Below are 17,557 nucleotides of genomic sequence, written 5' to 3'. Positions count from 1 at the left end.
TAGTTTTTAATATGACCACCCTGTCCCTTCACAGAGATGGTGTGGTCCCAGGCAGAGATTGGACAGGTCATTGTGGTTGTTCCTGCTAAGCTGAGTCTTATGGAAATGCAGCATCATTAAGTCTCTCTGGGCTACTTTCTATGCCCTGACCTTCCTGGAGATTGGAGAGCCTCAGGTCATGGGTCTAGCCTCCTGAGAGTCTTTCCAGAAACTCTTTGTCCTCAGTACGCTTAATTTTCCTTAATTATAAAGAGTAGGTAGGTATACTGTGCTAGTGGCTAGTCATTTCAGACCACAGAGCTGCTTTCTGATTTTCAATTATCCTTGCTGGTGCTTAGAATCTTCTCTTTCTGGGTACTTCCGGACACTTAATTTTCGATGATCAAACAGGTTTGCTTGCAGAGTGTGGCTCCCGACTTGCTTGAGCACACCAAAACTATTCTGTTTGGGAGAGAAGATTCATCACATTTCATCCACTGTATCTACAGAAAAAGCTGCTAGAGTTCACAGGTTTATGCTAACAACTATGCTAATTAGGCCTCGCTGCTATACCTTCTGATTGAGAATCAGGATCACTGATTGCAGTGGCATAAGCTGGAAAATGGAGCCTTGTATGTCCAGTCACATTCAGCACAATGATTACAGAACAATTTTCCCCTGTTTCTCACAGAAGCTGTGAAATACATGGGAGATCAGGGCAATGTACAATGTCATCCAGACAAAGAGAAAAGTGGGTAATTTTTGAAGGCACGAACATCAAACTCACAACCTAAAAAGGTGTTCATAAAGCAGTTCTGATCCTTAGTTATTCTTCCATCTTGGTTTCACCACATTGCAAGATGCAGTCTGGCTCTACTTCAGTCTTGCAGGTGAAATGGCAGTAATTTCATTTTTCTGTTTGCCTGAATGACTTTTTAAATTCCACTGACCAGATCCCCACTGATTATAAATGGACCAGGAGTTCATTAATAGGCACCTCAAGCTAAACATCTTAATCCTGATTTGATTCCCACTCTGGGGACTTGGTTCATTTACCTGCACAAGGGCATCTCTGTATGTAAAAGATCTAAGAGATGGGACTAGTCTTAAAGATTATAAAGAATGCATGGAAGACCTGTGCTCTTCTAGATAGGCATTTGGAAGCATTAATGGCACCCAGGATATCTCAATAGACATTGCACTGTGATTAGGGACCAAAATCAAGCCCTGGCTTTCATGAGCTGAACACCATAAAGAAGCATGGGATATCTAACAGACCTGTTCAACACAAGCAGCTGAAAATAAAAATCAAAACAACCAAAGAAAAAAATTCCAGTAATGGACCACAATAAAAAGTCAGAATCAGACTAAAGCATTTCTTCTGCCAGACCATGCACTGGGCAGCCCTCTTATGCTTGGGATGCAATTTCCAGTAAGAAGTGAATTCCTCACAAAGAGTAGCCGCATCCAAAAAGAACATTAACTGGTGACAGTGGTTCAAATGCTGATCTGTTCAAACTCAGAGCAGAAATCTGAATGTCATCATCCAAGTGACTCAGCTAAACTGCTACCTATTCACCATTCTCTCCCACACTACCTGTAACCAAATCTGTAGCTGTAATAACTTTTAAATGAAATGCAAATCTCTTCCCCCACAACCAGCATACTGATCCACTTCTTAAATAAATTATCCTTCAACTATTGAAAGAGAAAAGAAAAATAACATTTCCCCAAAAGAGATTTTAGAGTTCAGCAATGCCAGATTCTCTGAAAAAAAGCTGTCTGAATGCTAGGAACAGCCTAAAGATAGTCAGCTGTGCTGTTCAGAAGCTGTGTGTCTTCAAAACTTTACTTTCAAATAGGTGTGTATAAAAACATTTATTTTGAAGATCGGGTTCTCACGTAAGGGATATTCATAGCTAACCTGGAAATTAGGAAGAGATACTGTGCTGTATTTTTCTGGGGCTTGTACTGCTAAATTGATATCCAGCTTTTCTGTAAGTAGCCCACAATGAATAGACATTGAACATTTATTTTGGTTTTTAATAATGTTTACTTACCTAATGGAAGAACTTTAAATGTAATTAACTTGAACAACAATAAAGAAGAAAGTTAATGTGGCCACCTTGAAAGCAGAGTATTCAATATTTAAAAAGAAATTGTAACTACCAATAGCCTTGAGATCTATGAAACATTTTTTCCCATTAAATAGTACACTTGTGAACATTTCTTTATTTTACCCTTCAGTGAAGAAATGTTGTGCCAAATTACTCTGTGGAGAGTGTTTAGGATTTGTTACATTAATTTCTTTCCTTGGTGCAGCAATATTTCCATGTGGCATGTATTATAATAACAGACACAAAAGAAAAATAATCTTTCTACCATTTAATGCATTTTAACTCTGTCACAAGCCAGTTTAATATAATTCTGAAACTTCAACTTGTGATCTTGAAGATTTATATTAAAATCTTTATATTAAATCTTTATACTAAAATCTGATCTATATTAAAATACTTAACATAAATAAATTGTGTTATCTGGTTACTTGATTTTTTTAAATACTTCCTAACGACTGAATTTGGTTGGGCATACATTTTCCTAAATTCAAGACTTAACCAAATGTACAGTAAAGGAGTTAGAAATAATGTCTTGACAAATGCAGGTAAGTATTGTCCCGTTAAAATTAAAGCTATTATAAGCATTTATTTTAGCCACTACTGCTGGGGTAAGTCTAAAAATAAAGCTGTAACTGCATTAATAATCAGAAGTTATTTTTATTTTTTGCTTCAACTTGGCTGAGAGTCTCATTATTCTTCTGTGTATAGCAAGATGCTACTTATCAGATACACACAGAATATTCTCTTTTCAGTATTTTCCACAAAAGATTCCTTTGTTAAAATCTATATAAACACTTTTCCCAGTCCTATTTTACGACACATGTTTTTGTTATAGAACACAATTTTAATATTTGGTTTAAAGAACGATTCAGCAGTTGTCTTCTTGACAGCATTTAAAAATCTTGCTATTGCAGAGAGTCTCCAGACTCTCTAGAGATAAAAGATGTTGGAAAGGGAACTCAGCATTTGTTGTGCAGGAATTGTATGATGACAAGCCCTTGGACTGTTAAACTGAATCTTTTCAAACACAATTTATGTAGATAATTTTACAATGTAAACCATACTCTTTAAAATAGATTTGAAAGGGATTTGCTAGTTATTCTAAGGTTATAACTATAAAAGCAATTTACTGAATTTAACCTCTCCAGTTATTCTCACTGATGTCTGAGAACCATAATTCTTTTGAAGAGTTGGCAGTGAATGAGTCTTGAAAAGTAAGACTATTATTGGAACAGCTGCTATACAAAGAAGCATTCAGTCTTGAGGATTCAGAGTCAAGTAGAACATTAGCCCTCTAAAGTCATCCTAGCTTGATGATCAAAGAACATCTAACTGCAAATTTCTGGTTGATCTCACAGTACCCAATGAATTTGTGTCACAAATAACCAATATATTGAAATAAGATACATAAAAACAGTGTAATATTATGAGGATACAGGTGTCATAACAAATCATTGATATGATACAGAGTGTAGCATGTGCAGCTACCAATCTTGCATGCCTGCACAGGAAGTCAGATGTAAAGACAAATCTGTGAGAGCAGGTGATACAAAATTAAAGTCTCAAGGATGGCTGTGTAAATTCAAAAAGCTGGAGGGGGTGAAGGAATAGTATGATATGAGAGATGCATAACAACTTACTGGGATTTAAATTCTTAAGAGAGAATGCCATGTATTAAAAATGCTGAATGTAAATCCATTATTATGCAACTAAAACATTTTATTAAGTTCTTATAAGTTCTGTAAGTCTGGAAGAGCTTTTGAACAATTGTTTGGGAAATTAAAATAAGTAAACCTAAAGCATTAATATGACATTTTATATTGAATTAAACTGTATAGAATTTAAGCTAAGAGTAATAAAGAGTAAATCTACACCCCCATGTATAATGAGAACATTCTTTTACATTAGAAAGAGGTCTGTTTTCTTGTCTGTTAAGAAAGTCTGGAATCTGGAAAGCTTAATGCTATATAATAGGTTTTCTTTTTTCTTTTATTTTTCTTAAAAGTAGTATAACAGTTTATTTTTAAATTATCCATACTAATATTTCTTGAACATAGCTTTACATTGACTTTAGGATATCAAAATGAGTTTAAGAGTGACTGTCTTTTACAAATGCTTCTATGTTAAATAAAACCTATTATAACATGTATTTGAGATACTTCATAGTCTCTAAGAATTTAGCACATACATTTTGAAGATCAGGTTTTGTGTGTGCCTGTGTGTACACAAGTGGGCATTATATACGTGTGTTTGTCTGGTTTGAAGTGAGAGTGTTAGACCCACACCAGGGCAAACTATATAGACTCTATAAATTGACTGTTACATTACACCATACAATTTATTTCTTATATTATGATAACTGATGGCTGTCAGAAGGCCGTGATTTATTTGTTCTAAAACCTGTTTTTGCTATTACTATTAAACTTCATAATTTAAAATGATATTAAATTCAAATTTAAACTTCTCAAATTAACTCTTCAGGTGTAAAAAGAGGAAAAAAATTGTCTTACCATTCTAGGTCATGGTTTTTAAGAAAATAAGAACCATTCTATCTACACAGTATTACTGAAGTCAAGTGATAGCTGGAGTTGTTCAATCCCATGGCTGAAACTGACTTTGAATGACATAAACTGTATTTATTTCACCTGTAGGCAACTCTGCTGGAATCTAAGTTTCATGAACTCATATCCAGATTCACCACCCAACTGTTCTCCTTTATTGTGATACCTAGGTTTAGTTGTTTATTTTAGTTTGTATGTATGTATAAATTTTAAATGTACTTGCATATTTTCCAGCTCTTGCAAATATATCTGATTTGAGACCAGAACTGAAATCACAAATTAAATAGCCCAGCATAAGAGAACATTCAAGAAAAGAAGTGAATTCAAACAACATGAGATCTACCTACTATACATTCTGATTTTCTGCCTATCTAGAAGAAAACAAGTTTTTGTTCTCCAGCATGTCTTAAAAATAAGGATTTAGTCAGGGAAGTGGTTCAGTTTCATTTTCTGTTTGGTTTCATCAGTTACTGATTTACTCTTTTTTTTTCAGTTGTGTCCAGAGTCAGTTTCTGTCTCAGATAATGAGACTACTGGAATACACCAAAACTGCATATGTGTCTGAGTATATGTGATAAACTCAATGTAAAAATGGAAAGACTCAGTGAGAAAGAAATAAAACTTTTATAAAAATCTGAAAACTAAAAAACTTCTGTCAACAAAAAGGTTAATTTCCTCTGGGGAAGGTGAAGTCTAATATTCTGATACAAGTCAAAGCCACCCAAAATACTTCGTTTATGTATACCATTAAAATGTCTGTTTTGAAACAGTTGGTCTGTAGGTGAACTCAGTCCATGGTATGTCAGCAGCCCACACAGTACAGTGACACTTCTCTTGTTTCCATCCTCAATTGCATATCAAGCTTGCTGATCTGGCTACATTTGCACTGATGCATCTTTCTATGTGCCATCTTACTAGCTGTGGTGTTACACTTAGCACAGGAGTCACGTGAGCATGGTAAACCACAAAAGTGTCAGGACCCAGTCATGAGAGAGCGATGCTCAGTCTGTGACAGACATGAGGCTTTTCGTGAGGAGCTATGGGTCTTAGAAGGCAAAACTGAGTAATGATCTTGAAAAAAAAATTCCTTAGGATCCCAATTTTATTTTAGGAGATTGGCATTTAAAATTGAATTAAAATATCTGGTTCTATATTTCTCATTTCAATTCCAAAATTGAATTTCCAAAAGACAAGGGAATTTCAGATGGGAATAGACTATGGAAAGGGTTTGCCTCATTCCAAAACTGTGTTTTGCTACATAAAAAATAAATGCAAATGCAAAACCATCTATGTTGATGGTTGAAATTGTTTTAAACTTCTGAATGTTTCTACTCAGGGAAGAACTTATGTTATAAAAACGTGTAAAATCTTTTTTCTGTATAATGTCTTCTCAATACCTTATGTAAGTCATTATATTATGGAATTCCATTTTGTCTGAGTATGCAAGGAATTGCAGAAACTGTATCAGATACCAATTGTATCAAACCATAGGTCAAAGAATTTTCTCCTAATATACAAACACCTCTGAGAATTCCAGAACATTTCTGTTCCACATCAGATAAACTCAGCACTTTCATACAAGTATTAAAATGTGATTGTACCTTGTAATTTCTTTCAGAACTGAGTAAATCAAACAAAAGCCAAGAGAAAAAACTTCAGACTAACCACTAGTTTTTTGAAGATAGTTCTTACATTGGTTAAGGGATTCTCCTGCCTGATGTCCTACTCTGTCCATCACCTGTGTCCTGCAGGATATCGGAGCTACTGAGCTGGTCTCCCTTTTTTATTTCTTGTTTGTCAGGAAATTCTACCTGGGGTCTGAGAAATGAAATTTAAATAAGGTTTTAAAAATAAAGATTGGTTGTTAGAATGAAAAGTTTCAGTTTTAGCAAATTCATATTTTTAAGAGAAGTTCCTATCCTATTTCTCCTTAGAACAATATATTATGTGGTATATCTCCAGAAACGAAGGCATGAAATGGTAGGTAAAATATCAAGTATATAATGCTTAGCATTTTGAGATTGTTAATTAGATGCCTTCCTGCTTTTTGTGTGATGAATATTTTGCCAATGATTGCTAATTATTATAGCAATTAGGTTTAATAAGTTGGGAATTTCACAAGCTTAGGTCTTCTGGGTTACACTTTAGCCAATAGGGAACGGGTGTTAATTAAGGACAAAGAAAAGAAGAATTAAGAAGATTTGACGGGTTTAAGGAAACAGCAATTAAACAAAGTGCTAGAGTGATTTGCATATTTTAATAAGTCGAGAATTCTTGGATGCTCAAGAAAAAAGTTACGTTTTCATTAGTCAGTGTAATTTTTCCAAAAGGTCTCTTTTCAGATTTTAACACTTTGTCTCCAGGAATATAAGATGAATGTCAGTTTTAAAGTCTTTATTATTAGTGCTTAAAAACTGGTTCTAGACCTCAAAATCATTAGTACTGGTATAAATATGAGCACTAATGGCTCTTCTTAAAGTGCTTATTAGCGCTTGCTCTTCTTATTTTCAGAGAACCAAAGTATTGTCCTGAGTATGGTATCAATAAAGAAGGGCCTTCACGGGCTACCTCACCTGCATCTGTGACATGCTACCAAGTACCAAGAAACTGTATGTCCTGTAAAAAGCAGTTACATAAATATCAGTGGAAATTTTTTTTTTCCCTGGTGAAAACAACAGAAAAGATTTGTAGGGAAGGAAATTTATCTCCTTCAATAGAGAAAGAGATCACTATACACATCAACAGTCAGTGACAGGACACTGTCGAACTTGTAGACCTTGTCTTGGTTCTGGCTTTTTTTATACAACAAGAGAAAACCCAACTGTTGGTGTGAGGAAAATCCACCTCAAATTCGTTCTAATTCAAAAGGGATAGTTCTGAACAGACCACAAAGCACAGTGATGTGGACAGAGTACTTGTATTTAGAACACAACCTCATTGTTCCATGAAATGGTGCATTGCACCTGGGCAATAATTGTTTAAGGCTTTGCAGCTTAGGAAAAGGTCTTACAAAGCACATTGTAAGGCAAACTCAAATAGCATGCTCTACTAATAGTATTTGTTCAGAACCAGCTTTTCAGCATTGAAATGTTAAAAAGTAGAAGATGATCTGAGCGCAATTCTTGCCAGGAACACCAGTTTCTTAATGATTATGCTATTGTGTTGTAAGTTAACATTCACAGTACTAAATTTAAATGAGCCAAGAGAGGTGTAAACTGTTGATTTATTCATCAGCTGTTAAGGAGTTGATGTGAGGAGTTGATCATTAGTGTCACAAGAACAATAGATCTATTAAAACTCACTAAAGTTCAAGCATCAAATTGCTGACAATATCACACAGATGCCAGACTGGCGAGTAGGACGTACTTCTGCAAAGCTCAGTATGAACCCTTTTTTTTGGGGGGGGGGACGGGCAGAGGGGATGTTGATCAGGCTACTTATTGAAGAGGTGAGCAGGAAATGAGAAGTAAGAGATAAGGAAGGAGAGAAAGTAGATCTGAAGAGGCTTTCTTGTCTATGGATCAGTAAAAAACTCATAGAATCACAGAATCATTAAGGCTGGAAAAGACCTCTGAGATCATTGAGTCCAGCCTTTGATCAGACACCACCTTGTCCACTAAACCATAGCACTACATGCCATGCCCAGTCACTTCTTGAACACTTCCAGGGCTCACCACGTCTCTGGGCAGTCCATTCCAATGCTGACAACCCTTTCTGTGAAGAAATTCTTCCTGATGTCCAACCTGAACCTCCCTTGGTGTACCTTAATATCATTTCCTCCTATCCTGTCACTCGTTAGCTGGGAGAAGAGGCCGACGCCCACCTTGTTGTAACCCCCTTTCAGGTAGTACAGTAATTAGATTGTAATATAGATTGTTTATTGAGCAGGAGAGGAAGAACATCTGCCTGTGCTCCCCACAATCCCAATGTCATTTCTACTACCAAAATTAAATAAAAATGTAATTGTATGTGTGTTGTAGGCATAACAACAGAAGAATCCTCATTTTTGGTAATAGCACAGGCATCAAACACCTCACCTTCTACTATTTAAATTGCCACTTGTCATGGAACAGACTTTCATTCAAGGTTCTAATGTAGCAGCACAATAAGAATAAACATGACCAAAATAGGAGTATACAAACTTAAAAGTTCATTGATTGATTAATAACACAAAACCACTGGTAGTTATACAGGCTTAGCCATCTGCTGCTGCAGTTACTACACCTTTCTTTTGTGGGGCTTGGGCACTAGCAAACATAATAAAACATTTGTTCCATTTAGAAAGAGGCAGTTACAGTAATGTTGCCACAGGCAGAATAATAATAAAACCACCTTCCATCTCTCCAGTTGCTCTTTAGCTACCAATGAAGTAATTTCTAAGCATGTGTTATCGTTTCAAAGGTTATAGTCAAAAACTCAGACTCATCTAGTCTTCTTGATTTCTGAATCCCACTAATCATAAATAATGTTGTATAAATAATCATTTACGTATAAATTATCACATTTCTGAGGCTGTGAGCGAAAATATCTTCTGCTGACCTAGCTGATCATTTGGGAAATGCTTAATCAAAGAACAACATAAAAGAAATACCACAGGTCGTTACACAATAAAAATGATGTGCATAATAAATGTGGTGCCTAATCAGATAAAATTCAAAGATTTGCAAATAAAATTTATGGAAAGCAAACCTCTTCTTCATTTTCACTGAAATGTTTTCATTATGGAAAATAAAAATTATGTCCTTTAAGACCACTTTATAATACCTGATTTCAAGCTGCATTAAATATTGCTTTTATTTTGCATTTCCCTTTCACAGACATTCTGTGAATAGTTCACTATTCCCTCCTGGAACCAAGAATTTGAACATCAGTTGCCCAACCTGAGAGAAGTCTTCTGTCATCTAATCTCACTACTCCTTTTCCCTGCAAGTGCTCCCATCTCCTCACAGATTAATCCACCAGTAAAATTGGTTGGTGGTTTGTGGCTTATAAGAACATCCCTGTACTCATCATAGAAGCAGAGCATACCTTGATTGGTGCGACATTTTGACTAAAAAAGGGAAAAGATAGAGCTTTCTTTTAGAGTTATCCAAACTGTACATCACCTGACATCTTGGACCAGGCTGACAGCCTGTTTAGATGAAATGCATATTGAAATAAAAATAAATGTAAAAGCAGGATTACAACAGGAGAGCCGCGGAGTTCTTTGAAAGGGTGGCTTTGAAAATGTACTTGATCTTACTGTTAAATAATACCATATATATTACTTTTGTAATAATATTGCACTTACATAATAGCTAAATTATTTTTCTGTCATCTCATAAGAAACCAGTGAAATCAGAGTAATTTTTATAGGTGGCAAGGTCACTGGAAAGCTATACCCAAACTGTGAATATAGTCAGGGGAATGCTCCTAGTTAAGAATGAGAGATACACTTCAGCAAAATATACAAATCAGCATTCACACTGGTCCACCCAAACATGATACCTGGAGCAAATCTATTTGAAAAACGTCTAGATTATGTTTGATAACACAATGGCAAATTTTATCTGTGTGATGAATAAATGCCTGTCATACGTTGTTTGGAAGATTATTTTGCAATTGTCTTCTGAGTAGACAGAATATGGTTATCAGTGACACAGTTGCTAAGTCTATTAAAATTATTTGGTGATAATAAATGAGGTCATGACTTCAGGCTGAGGACTTCATGCTTGTGATTACTTCCTGCTTTATATTACACATTGCTAGAGAAATGACCTTTAGTGACCTATGATAAAAATTTCAAGAGAGGAGCTCAAAGGAGTACTTGAATGGGTGTAAATATAACAAGGGAGGCTGAAGACCTCTTGATAACCCATGATAGAAAGGTCAAATGCAGGAACTGGGCATTTTTGTGTAGTGGTTCATAGTGAATGAGATTTTTGTCGTGTAAGGGTTATCTCTATAAGAAAATTGCATTAGTTCATTTAGTGATTTACAATTCTTCAAAATGAGAATGTGCAATAGCTGTCAAGAAAGACAATCTATTTCCTCCCTTATTACACTTTTAATTTTTTAAAATCTGCAAGTTCCTTTGGTCATCCATCTTTCTGACAAAAGCCTTGTGGTCATGCTCTGATATTAAAGGCAGACTTGAATTAAGAGATGGATCTTGTGTTTAAAAATGACAAGATTTAGGCTCACTACGATCTTCAAGGAAGGGAACTTACACAGTCATAAACCTTCAGCTTTATTCAAATCTTACTCACCTGAGAAGTGCCTCTGATGGAGGAGGTGGAGCTACTAAAAAAATAACATGAACACTTAATTCCAATAACAGTTCCAAAGTAAAGGAAATGTTTCACTGCTGTTGTCTTTAAAACTGTACATTAAACAAGCTCAACTGAACTGTTCATCTTTTTTGTTAAATGACTCTTGACAGTTAAAATTGTTGGGACTCTATTTCAAGAATGACAGCACAAATAAGTCTTTGGAAAACATGAAATTACAGTAGGAAGGTAGAAAAGGCACCTTTGTTTTGTCCATTAAGAGACCAAATTTTCACAGTGCACATATCAAGGTTCAGCTGTTAAATCTTTCCTCTGAGCTCCCCACCCTTGACATCCAGAACATGTGATCTCGACAGGTAGGGTTGACAATTTTATTTGTATCTCTAAATTACAAGCATGCCACCTGTAAAGACCTTGAGTGCCCCAAAATCCCCCAGGCCACTTATTTCTATATCAGTCCATCAAACTTTTTTTATCTACAGCATTCATGTTTACCTCATTTCTTTGTAAACCTTCTTGAAATCTGAAGCACCGATTCAGAAGTCAGACTGTTTATTTTGTATTTTGCTTTCAGAAAAATGTCATGTCTGTGGTTTGGCATTTTATTGACCAAGAAAATGTATCCATATCATCAGTGACAAAGCTCCCCTAAGAAGTGACATCAATTAAGTGTCTGATGAGTACAATTACAGGGGTAGAAGAGAAGGTAAATAAAAGAAATTATACAAGGAGAAAAGATACATATTATGTATATGACAACACTGCAATATTGCTATAACAATAGAAAATTTAAAATTTATCCAACCAAATTAAAAGGTAATGCTTAAAAGAGAGCACAAGTGTGTAGGGGGAGCCACTGGATTTCCAGTGATCTCTTAGAAGAGCATATTTTATTTTTGTTTCTAAAGAGCCCAACAGCATCACAAACCAATATATGCAATGGAGGTAAGAGACCAATCTACTCACTACTAAAGTAAAGAAACTGTGCTGAGAAACTTCTTAGCTTTGTGTACAAAGCAATGCTTAAAAAAGGGTTTATTCAGGAAAAAATTGCAATAGTAATTTGAGATATCAAAAAGACTTTTTTTAATAAATGGTCATTTATTGTCCAGATCCATATTGTGTCATTATTTAACTTGTTACTTTAAGCCAGAAAGTTTCTGAGGATATTTTATGTTTCAAGTAATAAGTGTCAGACTAGGAGACTATTTTTGCATTAATTTTCAATTTTTAAAGGCTTTTTTGTTTTTTTTCCTTGAAGATAGTTCATCTAATTATTGGCAGATGAACTGTCACTAGTATGTAAGGTCTGGTGTTCTAGGACCACAGTGGTAAGTGTTTATCACAGCATTTATCACTGCGTCTTGACTACAGTCTCACTCTCTTTTATAAACCTCTATTGTCCATCACACTTCAGATTAGAAGTCCAGAGTACACTTAGAGTTCAGTTCAGTGAAATACGGAAGCCTTTTCTTCTTCTTGCCTAGAAACCATCAGTATGAAAATCCATGGCTAATGTTTTCTTTTTTTGGAATTAAATGATCAGAGGAGTTGCTAGACAGTAAACCAGAAAAAAAATATTGTTTCCAGGAGAATTGTACTTAGTGAGATTGTGGGAAACTGCATTTTATTGAAAGAAACCACAATATATGCAGACAAGAGCAATAGTTGAAAAAAAACAGGTAATGAAAGATTAGATAAAAGCATCTTCAAATGGTTTTTAATTATTGAAATGTAAATATTTGGTGCTATGTGATTTCTGTAGGAATATATTGTTTGTGAGTTCTGGAGGGACATTCTTTGAGTTTGGCACATCTACTGATTACTGCATATAGTGGCAATGAACTGCTCATGGATATGTATGACCAGCTGATGGGTTCTGTACTATTCCTGGCTGTCCTCTCCAAATAGATCCTTTCACCTCAGAATACATCCTGCACAACCAAAACTGCTTAAACAGCTATTGTTCTTCAGGGACTGCAAACAAAATTTTTATGGGAGGAGAAAATTGTGTCAGGGTATTCCTCTCTAAGATACCAGTCTTTCACATGCTTTCTCCATCATCTGTGCTCAAAATTGTGTTTGTGTATATGGGTAGGGAGAAAGCAAAGCACAGACAACAAGTAATGATCTATACATTAATAAAGGTAATTAATCTTTGACATTTCTGTTCGTATGCACCTAAATTTTCTGTGGTACTGCGTATTTCAAAGTGACAGATCTGTCAAGGTCAGCTTTTGCCACATACACATATACAGTTTTGATGCAGCTGGTTCCTTGGACTGCCTGGCAGCTTGTGCGTCTCTGTTGATGGAGGACAAGGACCTTTGCAGTATGGTAAAACCAGGACACAGATATAAGGTGATTAGGTTCTGCAGGCATTTGCTTACACATGAGAAGCTCTCCAGTTGTTTATAGGAGCGCAAGACGCTTCTGCTTTACTGACATTTGCTGCTTCTGTAGCACCCCTAACTGGAACATCCCAAGTGGTTTGAAAGGTCTACAATGCTTTAAAAAGTATAGAGATGTTCTAGCAAAAAGTTGGTTGTTAAAGGTTGGTTAATTTTCAATTCTAAGATAGCTGATTGCTTATAAGAGTCAGTGAAACAGAATTGCCTGCCACTAAGCGCGCTCATGGGTTTCACTTAAAAAGGTCTTTCTGTGTGCATCTATACTGTTCTGTCAGTTTGGAGTTCCAAATTCCCTCATCTCAAAAACTAGATCGGTTTTAGCTCTTTGACTCTGGGTGAAAGTAAAACAAGTACTTATCTGCCAGCCAAATAGGCCCGAAAATGGACTGTGTCACATTTAATTCCCCTGGCCACAGAAATAATAATGGTCTCTGACTTAAGTTAGACTGTGGTTTAAGATTCTACACTCAAGATAAGCAAAGTCAAGAGAAATGAGGATCCCTAGACTCCATGTGAGATGTCCACCCCAGCTGCAAGAATCCTCCCTGACAGAAAGCCTGGAGTAAGACTTACATGTTTAATTACATATTTATGTGTCTTGTGAATGTTGATAGAAGAAGAGCCACCAAAACTGGTATAAATACAATGCTAATGATCAATATCTTGCCTATAATATATGAAGACATTAGAGATCAATATTTTTGCAGTTTTAAGTTCTTAATTCATACAGTTCAAGCCTGCTTCACTGTTTTTAACAGGATTCATGACAGCTAATTGTGTTTACATATATTTATAGATATACAACATCTGAATGTGCTGTGTTCAGTGGACACATTAAAACCCCCAAGAATCTGACTTTAATATTGTTTAATTTCCTCTGACCTCAGGGAGAGGCTGTAGAGAACTTCTACAGTCATTCACCCTAATAATAATTAATTTTTGTCTTTATTTTAAAGAATTAGGAAATCAGATTACTGTTTTATATACACTTGTTTGCATCAGTTTTTCTTTATTTTAAACTGCAGTCAAAATCTGATTCCTATCTTAGAATCATAGATTCATAGAATATGCTGAGCTGGAAGGGAGCCATTAAGATCATGGAGTCCAAGTCCTGGCCCTGCACAAAACACCCCAAGAGTATTGTCCAAATGCTTCTTGAACTCTGTCAGGCTTGGTAGCCTGTTTCAGTGTTCAACCACCCTCTCTGGCTGAAAAACTCTTTCCTTATCTTGCCAGACAACTATCAAAGTCTTCCATCCCTAGCAAATTTTCAAATTGTAATTTTATGTGTGCAAAAACGTTATTGCCAACAACACACCATGCCTCCCAGTGACAACACCTATGCAGAAAGGGACCAAGAATATGTGTGACTTTACCTACTCAACGCAAGTAAAAGTTGTGTTGAAGGGTAGGCACACACCCTAGCTGAATGGGTACTGATGTGTCTTGATTAACACTATTTTTTTCTTGTTTCCTTTTCCCTTATTTCTGAGCTGGGCTGTTGTCTCTCTTTCATTAGAACAGGTTATTTTATGTCCCTTTTCCTCAGTAGTCCTCTTTGACACAGAGTTGTCAACATAATCTACAAGAACCGTTTGCTTTTCTTCAGCCTTAACTCATGGGAGGGAAGCAGGTTGGATATGCATGAGCTAAGATTTTAAAACTGAGGCAAAGATGTCTGACTCTAATATTTTAATATGTTTTTTGCAAAAGTCTTTCAATGTGGCTGATGTGCAGTCTACCACATCTTTATTAATCATTCCACTGAAATCACCAGGCTGTGGTAAGCTCTATAGTTAATGATACAGGTGCGATCTCATCTGAAGGTTTTAAAGGAATGACCCATGTTCAGTGTTGTCATGGTTTCTGGAACCTGCATGCATAGTTCTTGAATTCTGGTTGGTACTGGAAATATTTCTGTAGGTGTGTAAGATTTCCTTGTGAAATTGTGAGCTTGAGTTCCCACTTTTATATTTCCATTGAGTTGAAAATTCCAGAGGTGGTAATACTATAGTATTACCTGGGGCTGACAATAAGGGTGTTTAGCCTCAATGAGGCAGTCTTCATAAGGAAGCACCTTTCATGTGGAGCAAACAAATTTTTTTAAATAGAGTTGAATTCTGTTATAGAAGGTAAGCAAGAAACCAATATATATTTATGGAAAAAATTACCATCAGATTAGAAAGAACAGCAATTATGTAAAAAATTATTTGTGATACTGCAGTTCTGGGACAGGGCTGCCTAGCAGGATCCACATTCCTCTAGTACGTCTAATAGCTACCAGCTGTAATTACTGCTTGGAAGTCTCAGAGAGATTAAAATACCATTTGTGGCCTAATCAAAACTTCCGCAAGTTTCTGCAAAAAGAAAATATATCTACATTTTAACCTTATTCAGTTAAATATTCTATCTTTTTAAGTAAAATGTCTATAAATATACTGTATTTATAGAGTGTGTTTAGGGGAACAAAAATATTTCCTAAAATTTTAGCAAATCCTCTCCAAGCATAATATAGATAATAACTGGTATTTCATATAAGTATGAATGAAATCTTCTTAGTATATCATAGAAAAAATTAAAGCATTTAATAAATCATCTGCTTAGGATATTGAGTAAAAATTTAAGCATTTCACAAATTATCAGATATGCATAATCCTTTCTAAAGACTTTAAACCAAAGAGAGAATATGATTGTTCCTGTTGAAAAGTTACCTCAGTCCTCAGTCCCATATAATACTAAAGTCAGAGTCAATGCTAACCAAAGTTGGGTCATATTTCCTCTCTGGTAATATATGGCCTAATAAATGATGCCTAGTGTTCTGAATTGATCTAGCACCTTAGTATTTCCAGCAAAACAACAGAGGGAACTATGTAATATAGTTGGTTGGTAAAGCTTCTTAACATTTCCTTGACACAGATGACGTGGGTCCATAAGATGTTTTCAGTAAGATGTTAAATGACTAACTTTGTTTCTTCAGCCACATTTTTTTAAAGTGAAGGGTAAAAGACATCCAAAACTACACTAAAAGAACACCATTTTGGAGGTTTCAAAAAGAAGCACTTAAAAGTTTAAGTATACCTGCTCTCTTGGGGCAGACTGTGGACATGATTATAGATTCCTTTCCCTACAGAATTCCAGTCTTATTCATCACTCGAGGACATGAAGTAGTGTTGGGTCTTTTTTGTAGAGGTTTGTAGCAGAAGTTAAAGAACATGGTGAGGAGTGCAAGGAGCTGGGATTACTACTCTGACATGGAAGCTCAAGGAAGAATCCAGTATATCTGTTTTACAACATCACTTCCTTCAATCTATGCACCAACTAGACCCCATGCCACTCATTTCATCGCTCTAGGATGTGCTGTTCAGCCAGCTCTCAATCCACTTCACCATCCACTCATTCAGTCCACACTTCCCTATTTGCCTATGAGAATGTTGTGTGAGACAAGAGTTGAAAGTCTCACTGAAATCGGGGTGGACAATATCCACTGCTCTCCACCCACTCATCCAGGTAGTTGTTTCACTGTAGAAGGCAATCAGGTTTCCCAAAGTGTAAAAATTTACATTTTAGAGATCCAATTGACATGCTTTAGTCATAGAAATGGGTACTACTCTCAACTAAAATAATATAATTGTAAAAAAAAATACAAAATTGTTTGATATCTGCTTCTAGAGTGAACACTATTTTTTCATACTGGCTTTCAGGAAGAAATACAAGTATTTCTATGTATAAAACCAAGAACAATGCAACAATGCTAGCAAAGGAAAAAAGCCTTACTGAGATGTGTGAGTAAGAAAAAAGAGAGAGAAAAAAGGTACAAGAAAAAGAGAAAGGCCAGTTTTTCTGAAATATATTAAGATCCTTTATTGACTAGGGGCTTTATTTTGCTCCCATCATGGCAAAGGACACATCTTTCCAATCTGTTAAAAATGTTTTGGATTTTGTAGCATCAGGAAAGTTATGTGATGGATTCCTGAAGGTTTTAGTTCCGATCTAATGAGATCTGACCCAATTATAAACTTACTCATGATAACTGATAAGCTACATCAAAAAGATGACTTCAGGGAAGTTGCTTTAAAAGTTATGGAAGGCAAGGTTAGAACTAGAAAATTAAACGGGGACTTTTTTACCTTCTGTGCCTAAAGTTAGAAGTAATGGAAAAGAATGGCAAATTTCTGTTATAGGAATGTTGCTTTAGAGCGAGTAATAGACATAAATAAAAA

This window comes from Corvus hawaiiensis, chromosome 4, assembly GCF_020740725.1.
Source record: "Corvus hawaiiensis isolate bCorHaw1 chromosome 4, bCorHaw1.pri.cur, whole genome shotgun sequence".
Classification (NCBI taxonomy): Eukaryota; Metazoa; Chordata; class Aves; order Passeriformes; family Corvidae; genus Corvus; species Corvus hawaiiensis.
This window is presented reverse-complemented; position numbering follows the sequence as displayed.